The sequence below is a fragment of the Trifolium pratense genome, linkage group LG5, assembly GCF_020283565.1.
Source record: "Trifolium pratense cultivar HEN17-A07 linkage group LG5, ARS_RC_1.1, whole genome shotgun sequence".
Taxonomy (NCBI): domain Eukaryota; kingdom Viridiplantae; phylum Streptophyta; class Magnoliopsida; order Fabales; family Fabaceae; genus Trifolium; species Trifolium pratense.
In genome coordinates, this window is record NC_060063.1 from 15237377 (window position 1) to 15251464 (window position 14088).

The window sequence follows — 14088 nt, forward strand, 5'->3', positions numbered from 1 at the left end:
ATTTGAAGCTTACCAAAGATGAGAAAGGGATTGATGTGGATCAAAGTCTCTACAGAAGTATGATTGGAAGCTTGCTATATCTCACAGCTAGCAGACCTGATATCATGTTTGCAGTAGGTGTTTGTGCTAGATATCAATCTGAGCCCAAGATGAGCCATCTGACTCAAGTAAAGAGAATCTTCAAATATGTCAATGGAACATGTGGGTATGGAATTTTATACTCTCATGGTAATGATTCTACACTAGTTGGCTATTGTGATGCAGATTGGGCAGGAAGTGCTGATGATAGAAAAAGCACCTCTGGTGCATGTTTCTTCTTGGGAAGCAATCTAGTATCTTGGTTTAGTAAGAAGCAGAATAGTGTGTCTCTATCCACAGCTGAGGCAGAGTATATAGCAGCTGGTAGTAGCTGCTCTCAATTGTTATGGATGAGACAAATGTTGAAGGAGTATTGTGTTGAGCAAGATGTCATGACACTCTACTGTGATAATCTGAGTGCTATAAATATCTCTAAAAATCCTATCCAGCATAGTAGGACCAAGCACATTGATATACGACATCATTTTATAAGAGAACTTGTGGAAGAAAAAATTGTTACACTTGAACACATTGCATCTGAAGAACAGTTGGCAGATATTTTTACAAAGGCTTTAGATGCGAATCAATTTGAAAATTTGAGAGGCAAACTTGGAATTTGCCTTTTTGAAGACAAATAGCAGTTACAGCATGTAATGCGTGTAACTACCTCCAATCCGCCTCTTCACTTAAAGTTCCACGCTAATCAAGGGAGTTTTCATTCAACTTCCCTCTATCAACCACAATCATTACTTTTCTTCCATTCTCTCTCTCACGCTCAAAATCTCTCCAACTTCCTCATCAACATTTCTCTAATCTTTACTTTTCTCAGAAAATTTTACTCAATAATCATGTCTGACTCTGCAAAATCTTCACCAACCAAGACCAATGATGTTCCATCGCTACAACAAATGGTGATAGATGCTATTCCTCTCAACACCATACCTCCCACAAGTCCAACGATGAGGAGAAAATCAACTGCAAAGAAGGATAAATCATCACGAACAAGTACAAATCCTTCATCTCCTGCTTCAATTAAAGGTTCAAAGCGTAAAAGCAAGAAAGCGAAAGATGAATCGAGTAAGGCGTTTACAATGTATGAGCTTCACATTGATCCACTTCCATCGAGTGGTGCTGCAACGCCTGTCGCTAATCCTACAGTTGAGAATGTTGATACATCTGGCAAGTTTTCGTTCGTGGGAGATGTGTTAAGTTCTCACCAACTGTGATCAACCAATATTTGCAAAGAAATTCTGATGAAGTGGCTGCTCTAAAAGTCACAGACAATGAGGTCTGCAAGGTCCTCACAGGTGGCAGGATTAAGGTATGGCCAAGCAAGGCAAAATTGGCTGCAACTTCTCTCTCTCCATTTTATGCTGTTTTGAATAGGATAGTTGCACACAATTGGGTCCCTACAACCCATTCAGGTGATGTAGCCAGAGGATTGGGAAAGTTCATTTATGCTGTGGGTACAAAAGCAAAATTTGATTATGGGTCATATTTCTTTCAAGAAACCTTAAGCCATGTCCTGACATATGCTGTTGAGAAGCCAGTTGCTCTTCCCACTCTGTTATGCAATATAATTCTTGAGCAACACCCAGATATTCTGAGAAGCACTGATGTTCCTTGTAAAAGGAAAGGGGTGTTGGTTATTGAGCAGAGGCTGCTGGATGGGACAAATGTTGCAGCAGGTGTTGGCACATCTGTCCAGGCTGGTGTACTCTCTAGGAAGCAGATGATTGCTGATTTGACTGAGGCTAGCAGAGCACTTCAGGCCAGAAAATCGAAAATAGATCGTGTGATTGACGCTCTCAAGGCCGAGGAAGCTGCTGATAACGCTGAGGGTGAGCTTGATGGACAAGGAGGTGTGGAAACCAGTGGCTCTGATGATAGCACTGAGGATTTGGTGGAGGACTCTGATGAAAGTTCTTCTATATGATCTCTGATGTTTTCTTATGTTTTTTTTCTGTTGTACTTTTGGTGTTTCTTTGATGTTACTTTTATGAGCAAGGCCCTGGATTTCTAGCACCTGTGTGTGCATTATGGTCTGTAATATGTGCACACTGATATTCTCTTGTCTGCTACCCTATGATTTCCTATGCATGGTGTTTGTCAAAATTATGGCTAAAAAGGGGGAGTAGTGTGTGTGTGTGACAAGTGTGTAGTGTGTGTGTGTGACAAGTGTGTGGACAGATGTTCTTACATCTGGTGACTGTTTCTGTGCTGATGATATATGCTCGTATTGAGGGGGAGTGTGAGTAATATGCATGTGTTGAGGGGGAGTAGTGAATATTCTTTCTCTATCTGATGTTTGTATGCATGAATATGCATGAATTCAGGGGGAGTGTGAGTGATAGTATCTCTTGATCGCCTGAATATATTTGATGACAAATGTTGTGCCAAGTGTTATGGCACCTGACTAATGAGTCCACTATCCACTATGACTGAGAATTTATTTTTCTCAGATGTTTATGGGAATTTATTTTTCCCAGTTGTTCTTATGATGAATGCGTGTTACACTATTAGGAGTTTATTTCTCCTGTGTTACACTATTAGGAGTTTATTTCTCCTACTTCTTAGCATCTACTATGGGAGTTTATTTCTCCCTTGTGTTGTTCCATGAGGCTAGTTGTGTTTTTATTCCGCTGTTGCATTACCTCTGATGCTACTTGACTATCTTGGAAGTAATTTTATTGTGTGTTACTTTCTTTCCTAGTTGTGTGATCATGTTGACTCGAAGGAAAGGTAATATTGTATCTCTCTATATACTGGTCTAATATTGTTTTAGCCAAAATTTGCCAAAGGGGGAGATTGTTGGGTTTTTGTATGTTGGCTACATTTTGCAAAAACATATTTGAGCCAAGTGTTGAGACATATGTGCTGACCCCAAGTGTTGTGACAAATGTTGGTACACTTTGGAACAACACCTGTCTCTGTATCTGTGCGCTCCAGCTAGCGGGTTTTTAATTTCTACTCAATCTTTTGAAGATCTGATTGAAGAATTGTTTCAAGGTTTCTTACAGAGGAAGGCGCACGTGTTTAATGTGTTTCAGGAGGCAGCCGAAACCCTAGTTATATTTTCTAAAGGAATTATATTTTTGGAAAATATATTTTTGTGTTTCAAAAATAGAACTATTATTTTCAAAAATATATCACTGCTGCCGCAATTCTAGAAGCCCTAATTTTGTCTTGAAGCCCAAGTCGTTCTACTACTATAAATACGAAGGCAAGCATATGGTTTCAAGCATCTAAAATCGTGTCTTACAAAGCGTGTGTTTTTAGGGATTTTAGAGTGTTAATTGTGAGCCTTTCTTGTGTCTCATCGATGCAAGCTTAGGACCTGAGTTTATTGAGTTGTAAGTGTGAACTTCTCCTAAGCTTTGAAGTACGGAGATTGTTCTATTGTGTTGTGTGGTTTGCTCGCAAGCTTTTAAGCAAGAGTGAATCCTAGTTTCTTAGGAGTGTGTCTCCACCGGTTGTAATCATTGAGGTTTATAACAACGCTGTCTGTGTTGTTAAGGTAGGAATTGGGACGGGGTCTCATATCTAGGAGTTCCTAGGTAGAAGTGTCATTGGGTAGTGATTAAGTGAGAAGTTATAAACGGGTGAGTTTAGCTTCGAAGTAATACTGCTGATAGTGGACTTCATTCCTGGATTGGTATCCCCCAGAGTAGGCTTTAGGCTGAACTGGGTTAACAACTCTTGTGTGTTATTTACTTTACTGTTTGTATTGTTTTATGTTATTTGCTCTGTTTATAGACAAGTGTTGGCGCACCGGTAACAACATCTGTCTACAACAGACAAGTGTTGATACACCTTGATCAACACCTGTCCACTGTGTGCCAGGAATTTCATGGACCGTTGGGGGTCCAGATTCACAGGTTTTGTGGTATCGATGTCGAGTCGTCGGTGAAGCTCCGCTCTGATTGTGACACGGGAAAAAGGGTGTACTTAGGGTATAGAGTCTTTATGACATTCTTGTATTTATTTGTAAAATTGTATCTTTCGATAAAGAGGATTATTTTGTATAAACAAGCATTTTTACTGATTAACTACATTAGTATTATTTTGGTTGAAGTGTGTAATGCTCGAACCATGACTTTTATAATAACAAACTTTGATTTTCTGCCGCGTATTTTGAAAAAGATTTATCATGGTGGAATTTTATTAAATAATGGGTTTGGGTGTTACAATTGGTAGAATTTTATTAAATAATGGGTTTATGTGTTAATCAGAGCAGGTCTGTGCAGTCAGACCAAGTGAGTATTGGGTGTCAGTCGCGTTTGTCTAACAATTTTGCTGTGTTTGTTTTGTGAAATCACTTATGCTGTTCATTTAGGAACTATAAGTGGTGCGAATTGGATTAATCGATCCATTCTTTTGTGAGTAATGGTGTGAGTGCTATACTTCTATGTTTATAATAGTTGTATATGCTTAGAGTTTAACCTTTGTGTAGTTTAAACTTGGTTGTTGATGTTTATTGCTGATTGTTGACGATCCGGCATGATATAAAAATGCATGTGACGATCCGGCATGATATAAAACTGCATGTGGTAATGATTTGAAATAATTTTAAAAGAAAAACTAATGTTATTTTCTTGATAATGAAGATTTTGGTGAAAATTAAATTTTCAAAATGGTGAGAAGATTAGGATATTAATGTGTCCTGGTATGTGTTTGTTATATGTTTGTTTATAACATGTGCTAGATGATTACTAGGAACTTGAATTGCTATGCGTTTTATGAGTAAAAACATGAAGATCTCATAATTCTATGTTGTGATTGTTGATGCATAATTCTAATTGTGCTTTCAAGTCTATAATGATGTTATATGCTTGAAGTTTTGGATTTTGTGGATCAGTGAGTCGAGAAAACGAGATTTTAGTGAGCGTAAATTCAGAACCGTAGCAGAGCACCCAGATTTTTGGATTTGCTCGCTAGGCGAAGGATGAACCTCGCTGAATCTCGCTAAGTCTTGCTAAATCCTGTGATAATTTCTGTCTTGTCTCGCCGGGAGCTCGCTAGCTTTTGCTAAACGAGGGAGCCATACAAGAATTTTATTTTGTTGGTGTCTTGTCCTAAGTTAATTGGATGTGAGATTCTTGTCTTCTTGTGTTTGTTAGGACTAGAATAAATGTGAATATGAATTAGTGCGTTGCAATGTTCATTTTTCTTGTGTTGTTTTGATTTCCTAACTTTGAGAGGTGAAGGAAGTATAGGTTACTTGGATGCTTGCATGATTTTGTGTAAGTGTTTAGGTATCGTGGGTTGGGTTTTGCCCCTGTATGCGACATGCGTGTAAACGATGTCGATACTAGTTTCTTCTTTTGGGAAGAATATGTTTAGAGACGATAGGACCGTTAGGTGTGAGCACCGGAAGTTCTAGTGGAAGAGTACGAGTGCGTTTGAGATAAGTGGGGGAGAAGGTTATATCCCTCCGAGATGTTTCGAACGTGAGAAGAATGTGATGAGTAGAGATGTTCTTGAAGTGGAATATTCAGGAATGGGTGACGTTGTTCGAAGTGGAATGAATGGGAGCAACAAGTTGTGAGAAACAACTAGAAGGGAAGTTGTCAGACCAAGTGTTTCGCCGTAGGGGCGTTAGTGAGATTGGTTAAGTGAGATGAAGAGTATTCGGAACGGTTGGAGATCGTGTGTTGAACTAAAAGTATGAAGGCGTCATTTTTGTGGACCAAAGTTGAAGTACCTGTTTGATCGGAAGGAGTCGAGTATGAGGAAGAGGAAGTGATTAAGATTCTTGAGAGGTGATAATTTTGAAGTAAGTTGTCATCCAAGTGGATCGGATGTTGTAGCGGATTCTTGAGTAAGAAGTTTTACGTGAGTCGTGCATATGATAAGAAGTTGAATTGGTTGAACAATTCGGAGTTCTAAGTCTAGTGTGTGAAGTGATTTCCAGAAGAGGTTTGAGAAGCTTGGAGAAAGAGATGTGAAGATTAGTGAACCGATGGTGTTAATTAATCGAGGAAAGGAAGTAGGTTTTAAAGTAGATGATAATGGAATTGAGAAATATCATAATAGGATTGGTATGCTTGTTGAATCGTTTGAAGTAAGGATTATATGAATAATCAAGTTTATTCGAAGATGGAAGTAGGATAACGATTCGAAGGATTTTGTGAGAGGCTTGTCGAAGAAACAGTAATTGGATTTGGATAATGACCGGACAATTGGTGTCACATGTTGAACGAGAACATAGAGTCTTAGAGGTTGAGATGAAGCTAAGTGAGTAGTAACGTCTTAGAATGATTAGAAATAAGAAAGTTAGCCGTTGAAGAACGTGCAGAGAATGAGTAATACGAGGTCATGTTGGAAGTGACTTGTGTTAGGTGAGAGTTTGCGAAAAGGATTACCGCACATGTGAGTAGATGTTGTGTTTGAGCACATATAGTAAGGAGTTGAAGGCGATGCCTAATGTAAGTGTCGGAGAACTTGTTGTATAATCCAAAAGATGAGAATGAGTAAGTATTTGCTAAGGAATTTGGATTTATGGAATAGGAAAGTCAGTGGAGACTAGTGTTGTTAGATGCATCGTGGATGTTGGTGTAGTATGGTCGTAATTGGTGATAATGAAGTAAAGGATTTTAAATTGTTTCGTCATGAATGATGGAACGGTAGTGATTTGGTGTATAACTTAAAATGTATTTTGGCGAGAATTTTGGAAATTTTCTAGAGATGTCATATTGGGAGTAGACAAGGAGTCATTAGTAAAAATACTAAGACAAAGGTAGATTAGAATTTAATGGATAGAATTAGATTGAATGACGAGTATTGGAGTTTTTAAGGATTAAATTCATGAGTTTGATTTTGGTATCGAATGTACTAAGGAAGAGTTTAAAGATAGCTATCCATAGAGAGATGATGATTGGTAGAGGTCGGAGGTGAATAAGAAACCGATGGGTGAATAAACAGAGAAGAGTACGCTTATTGCAATGCAAGATGATGGGGAACATGGATAGATGTCGTTTTGAAGATGTGGGCGAATTGAAGATGTCGTTTGGAATCAACGAGATGGAAGTTATCATTGTTTGGAGAACCAATTCTAGGCAGTGGCCTAATTTTGAAGTAGTGAATTACAAAAAGATTAAGGAGGAGTGATATTGGAAAATGTTGCGTTAAGGAATGCAAAGGTTGGCTAAGAGATTACTTGGGAAAAGAGTAGTCGTATTGGATTCGACTGAATGATTGGAGATATGTGAGAAAAGGAATTTGACGGTTAGAAACGATAATTTCTAGAATGTGTCGAGGAAGATTTGGAATAATGGTCATCAAGTGATTGTTGGAATTGCATTATCGAGTTATAAGTTGGAATAAGATCCGGATATTGTTGGAACAAAATTGATTTAAAAATGTTTGCCCCTAAATCTATAAAGGTTTTGATGATAACAAAGTATTAATAAACAATTGGAAGGACTAAAAATTTATTTTAAGTGCGCAGATATAAGCATCAGGTAAGCTCTGAGTGAACCTCAGAGGATGTGAATTCAGAAGTTCACAAGCGCTCAGAAGATGTTGGTCTTCAGAAGCTACAAACTTCAGATGATGAAGTCATCAGAAGTTCTTGTCTGATTAGAGCATCATCAACCTCTGAAGATCTTTTTGAAAGCTGTGAAGATTCCCTTTGCTAGTCAACTCTTCTACCAATGAAGAAAAGGACCTTTCAAGCCTGATCAGTTCAGCTACTCTCGTTTTGTCTGTCCTAACTTGAGAACGTGGGTCTTCAGTTTTGTTAGCTGAATAAGGAAAGTCCACTCTGCAGTAGTCAAAGTAACTGAAACTCTTTCTTAGTTTTGGATACAACCAAACTGCATCAAGACAGACTGCTTGAAGACAAAAGATTATCAACTCCAACGGTTCTTTTTGCAACGACTCTTTTCTGGTGGTATATATACTAGAAGAATCAGCTACAACATAAAAACAACATTATCAAGAATTGAACGTGCGCTGAACAAACTCTGAATTCTGTGTATACAAGCTCTGAACCTCTTATCAAGTGTTTTTGCACTTTAGTCAAATACTTTGGACTCTCTGTATTTGTTCTCTTTAGGTTCTTCTTAGAGCATCTGTATATTTTCATATACTTTACTATTACTTGAGGAAACTTAAGCTTGTGTGCTTAAGTGTGAAGTCTTAAGCTTGTGTGCTTGAGCATTGTTGAGAAGTCTCTTGCTTGTGTGCTTGAGCAGGTGTAATCTTGTGTGATTATAGTGAAATCCCTTGGAAGTGCAAGGGGACTGGACTACTCTCGTTTTGTGAGAGGAACCAGTATAAATTGCTTGTGTGATTTTTCTCTCTCTCTCTCTCGTGTTGTTATTTGTGTTATTTATCCGCTGCTAACTTAGTTGAGTTAAGAACTTGAAAAAGTTTTAACTTTGCTAAAACACAATTCAACCCCCCCCCCTTCTTGTGTTTTCACACCTTCAATTGGTATCAGAGCACCTGGTCTGTTACTTTCACTTAACCGTGAGAACACTATGTCTGGAGGAGATGATAGTAGTACTAGAACAACCGGTGAAGCCGGTGAGGCCAGTGGTGCTGGTGGTGGTCCTAGAAATGCTTTTGGTTTTGACTACTTAAGTAATGAATCACATGAACATAGTGGCAACAGAAAAGCCCCTATATTCAATGGTGATGCTTCATTATTTGAGTGGTGGAAAGAGAGATTGTATAGCAATATTACTGCTATTGATCATGAGTTGTGGGATTTGGTTGAGTTGGGAGTAACTTTTGAAAACTTAAATGAACATGGAAGGTTGTCCATTGAGCATAGAAAGTTACTCACACCAGCTAACTTAAAAACCTACACTAAGCATCATAGAGTAAAGGACATTGTTGTTGGTGCTATTAGACATGAGGATTATGTCAGAATAGAGAACAAGTCTACTGCTAAATCTATCTTTGATTCTATGTGTGCTACCTATGATGGTAATGAAAAGGTTCAAGAGGCTAAAGCTAGTCTTTTGATAAGGCAATATGAACTATTCACTATGCAACAAGATGAAAACATTGAGACTATGTTTACAAGGTTTCAAATCCTTGTATCTGGTCTTAAAGCTCTTAAGAGAAGTTATTCCACCTATGACCATGTTCAGAAGATTCTGAGAAGTCTTCCTATTGCTTGGAGACCCAAGGTCACTGCAATAGAGGAAGCTCAAAATCTCAAGACTCTGAGTCTTGAAGCTCTGATAAGCAATCTCAGAAGCCATGAGATGGTTCTGGATGCTGACTCAGAAACTAAGAAGAAGTCCAAGTCAGTGGCTTTACAGTCAACTAGGACTACTTCTAAGGCTCTTAAGACTCAGCTTCTTGATATTGAAGAAGAATCTTCTGCTGATGGTCAAGAGGATGAGATGAATGAGGATGAGTTTGCTTTATTCACCAAGTTTCAGCAATGGAACAGATTTAACAAAAGAAATTTCAGAGGTAACAGCTCCAGAAATTTTGTCAGCAAAAAGGATGATCAGAAGAACTGCTTCAACTGTAAGAAGCCAGGACACTTTATTGCTGATTGTCCAGAAATGTCTGCTAAAGACAAAAGCAAAAGATACAGCTCAAAGAAGCAACAATTCAAGAGTAAATTGAGAAAGAGTCTGATGGCTACCTTTGAAGAGCTATCATCTGAGGAAGAAGTTGAGGAAGAAGAAGAGGCAAATCTAGCCCTGATGGCTTCAACTGACTCAGATGCAGACTCAGACGATGAATCAGAATCAGATTCAGAAGTAACTGATGAGGTATTTTCTGACTGCTCTAAATCTCAACTTATAACTGCACTTAACAAGGTCATTGAGAAACATCTCAGAGTGTTAAGTAAACAAAAAGTTTTACAAGAAAAGCTCAACACTCTGACTGAACAAGCAGAACATTTTCAAGGTCTATATCAAGAAACTCTGAATAGAGTAAATGACTTTGAAAAGGGTTGTGCTGTTTGTCACAAACCTATTGATGAGCAGGAAATAGCTCTTCAACAGTTTGTGCATCTCAACCTTGGTAAGAGCAAAGCTGCTAATCTTGTTTATAATGTCATGAGACATAGAGGAGAGGGACTTGGCTATGAATATGGTAGAACATATTCAAAGCTGAAGACCTCTGCCAAAAAGGTTGGAAAATCTTGGGTTTATTATGTTGTTCCACAAAGTGAAGAGGGAAAGAATCCTGGTAGTGTTGAAAATGACAAAGATGATCTGAGTGACTTAGAAGCTGACAGCTCAGAGGAACCCAGTTCCTCAGGATCTGGAGAAAGATGTTCAGAAGATAGAAGTTGTTCAGAACCTGAGAACATCAGTTCAGAAGTTCTGAAAGCTTCAACATCTGAAACTTCAAATTCTGGATCCAAAGGAACTTCAGTACCTGAAGCTAGTCAATCTAAAAGATCAGAAGTTTTTAAAAGAAAAAATTCTAAATCTCAGATGGAGTACAGGACTCAGATTATTTATGATTCTAGAGTCAGTAGATATAATCAATCAGAACATGGGATTGGTGATAAATACAAACCCTGGAATCATAAACAATCCAAATCCTGGAATAATAACAGATTTCAAAAGAAAAGGTTTCAAAAAGGTCATTATTCCAAACCAAGATCTTTTTCTAACACTAGACAACATAATAAGCATGTATGGACTAACAAGCGTGGACCCAGAAGATGGGTACCAAAAGCTGAAATAATGTATCATTCAGATTTACCAACTAGGAAAGGATATGTCCTACCTAGAGTGTGGAAACAAGTCCTATGCAAAGGAAGAAGGGCTTATGTCCTAGACCAATGGCTGACAAGTTCTCAAGTTAACAATCAGAACTTGATAAATGAAGAGGAAGAATATTGGGATGACTTTATCATTAACCTTGATGAAGAGTTCTATCCCAATGATTAAAGTTGTTTCTCATACAGCCTGCCACTCAAAGAAATATCATGAAACACTCATGGTATCTGGATAGTGGATGTTCAAGGCATATGACTGGTGACAAACAACTATTTTCTAAGCTGATTATGAAAGAAGGAGGATCTGTTGGCTTTGGAGGAAATCAAAAAGGAAAGATAATAGGTACAGGTACAGTAGGTAATTCTTCCCTATCTATTAATGATGTTTGGTTAGTTGATGGACTCAAACATAACCTATTGAGCATAAGTCAATTTTACGACAATGGTTATGTAGTTGTCTTTAATAAGGAATCATGTACTGTGTCTAAACAATCTGATAACTCCATGGTATTCAAAGGTCTGAGAAAGAACAATGTTTATAAAGTTAATCTTTCTGATTTGAATGAACAAAAAGTGATGTGTCTTTTGACCTTGAGTGAGGAAAAATGGATCTGGCATAAGAGGTTAGGCCATGCTAACTGGAGGTTAATCTCCAAGCTTAGCAAGCTTGACCTTGTCAGAGGTTTACCTAAAATCAAATATCACTCAAACACACTTTGTGGTTCTTGTCAAAAAGGAAAAATTACAAAATCATCTTTTAAACCTAAGAACATTGTCTCTACCTCAAGACCATTGGAACTTCTTCACATTGATCTTTTTGGGCCAGTTCACACTGCCTCTATCAATGGAAAGAAGTATGGATTAGTAATTGTTGATGATTACAGTAGATGGACTTGGGTAAAATTCCTAAGAACAAAAGATGAAGCTTATGATGAGTTTAGCATCTTCTGCAAACAAATCCAAAATGAAAAAGGCTACACTATTTTAAAAGTTAAAAGTGATCATGGTGGAGAATTTGAAAATGAATCTTTTGAAAACTTTTGTGAAAAATATGGCATTCTGCATGAATTCTCTTCTCCTAGAACGCCTCAACAAAATGGGGTTGTAGAAAGGAAGAATAGAACTCTGCAAGAAATGGCCAGAACCATGATGCATGAAACAAATGTAGCAAAGTTTTTATGGGCAGAAGCTGTAAACACAGCATGTTATGTTCAAAATAGAATCTATATCAGATCTAAGTTGAACAAAACTGCTTATGAATTGTTCAAAGGAAGAAAACCTGACATTTCTTATTTTCATCAGTTTGGATGTACATGTTATATCTTAAACAACAAAGTCCATCTAAAGAAATTTGATGCTAGAGGTTATAAGGGTATCTTTATAGGATACTCTGAACGCTCAAAAGCATACAGACTGTATATTTCTGAAACACACACTGTGGAAGAAAGTATGCATGTCAAATTTGATGACAAAGAGCCTGACCAAGTGTCAGAGCTTGTGGAAGGTTTGTCTAGATTTCAGGTATCAGAGGATCAATATTCAGATATTCCAAACTACTCAGAACATCCATTCTCTGAAGAACCTCTGAATATAACAGTTCCTACAGACTCTAAACAACAAAGAACTGAAGCAACTGCTGAACCTGATGTTGATGAGTCTGAAGATGATGAGCCCCCAAGAAATACCTTCAAATACAAATCATCACATCCAGAGGAACTGATATTAGGCAACAAGGATAGTCCAAGGAAGACAAGATCTCAACTGAGAAATGAGGAATCATTAGTTGGTCTTATCTCAATGATGGAACCTTCAAAGATTGATGAAGCTCTGAAAGATGATGCTTGGATTGTAGCAATGCAAGAAGAGCTGAATCAATTTCAAAGGAATGATGTATGGACTCTAGTGCCTAAACCTTCACACAAGAACATTATTGGAACAAAATGGGTATTCAGAAACAAGCTGAATGAACAAGGTGAAGTGGTAAGAAACAAGGCTAGATTGGTTGCACAAGGTTATAGTCAACAAGAGGGGATTGACTATACTGAAACCTTTGCACCAGTTGCTAGACTTGAAGCAATCAGGTTACTTCTATCTTATGCTGTTAATCATGGAATAACCTTGTATCAGATGGATGTTAAAAGTGCCTTCTTAAATGGTTTTATTTCTGAAGAAGTGTATGTTAAGCAACCTCCTGGTTTTGAAGACGTCTCAAATCCAGAACATGTTTTTAAATTGAAGAAATCACTGTATGGTCTGAAACAAGCTCCAAGAGCTTGGTATGATAGACTCAGTAATTTTCTTCTTGAAAAGGGTTTTGAGAAAGGAAAGGTTGACTGCACACTCTTTAGAAAAACAACCAAAGAAGACATTTTAATCATTCAAATTTATGTTGATGATATTATTTTTGGTTCAACTAATGCTTCCTTGTGCAAGAATTTTTCTAAGATAATGCAGGATGAATTTGAAATGAGCATGATGGGAGAATTGAAATTCTTTCTTGGAATTCAAATAAATCAGAAGAAGGAAGGAACTTATGTTCATCAATCAAAGTACACCAAGGAACTTCTGAAGAAATTCAATCTAGATGACTGCAAGATAATGAACACTCCTATGCATTCAACTACCAACATGAGCAAGTCAGATGATGAAGGAAAAGTAGATCAAAAGGTCTACAGAGGTATGATTGGTTCCTTACTCTATCTGACAGCCTCTAGACCAGATATTTTATTCAGTGTATGCTTATGTGCAAGATTCCAGTCAGATCCTAGAGAATCTCATCTTACAGCTGTAAAGAGAATCTTTAGGTATCTGAAAGGAACAACTAATCTTGGACTTCTCTATAAGAAATCCAATGATTATGTGCTAAATGGATTCTGTGATGCTGACTATGCTGGAGATAAAATTGAAAGAAAATCCACAAGTGGCAATTGTCAATTTGTTGGTGAAAACCTTATCTCCTGGGCTAGTAAGAGACAAACTACTATAGCTTTGTCTACAGCAGAAGCAGAATACATTTCAGCAGCTAAGTGTTGCACACAACTACTCTGGCTAAAATATCAGTTAGAAGATTATCAGGTAAGCAGTAACAATATTCCTTTATATTGTGACAATACTGCAGCCATTCATTTATCTAAAAATCCTATCCTACACTCTAGAGCCAAACATATTGAAATTAAACACCATTTTATCAGAGATTATGTTCAGAGAGGCATTATAGATATTAAGTTTGTTGATACTGAAAATCAATGGGCTGACATATTTACTAAAGCCTTACCTGTTGAAAGATTTGATTTTATAAAGAA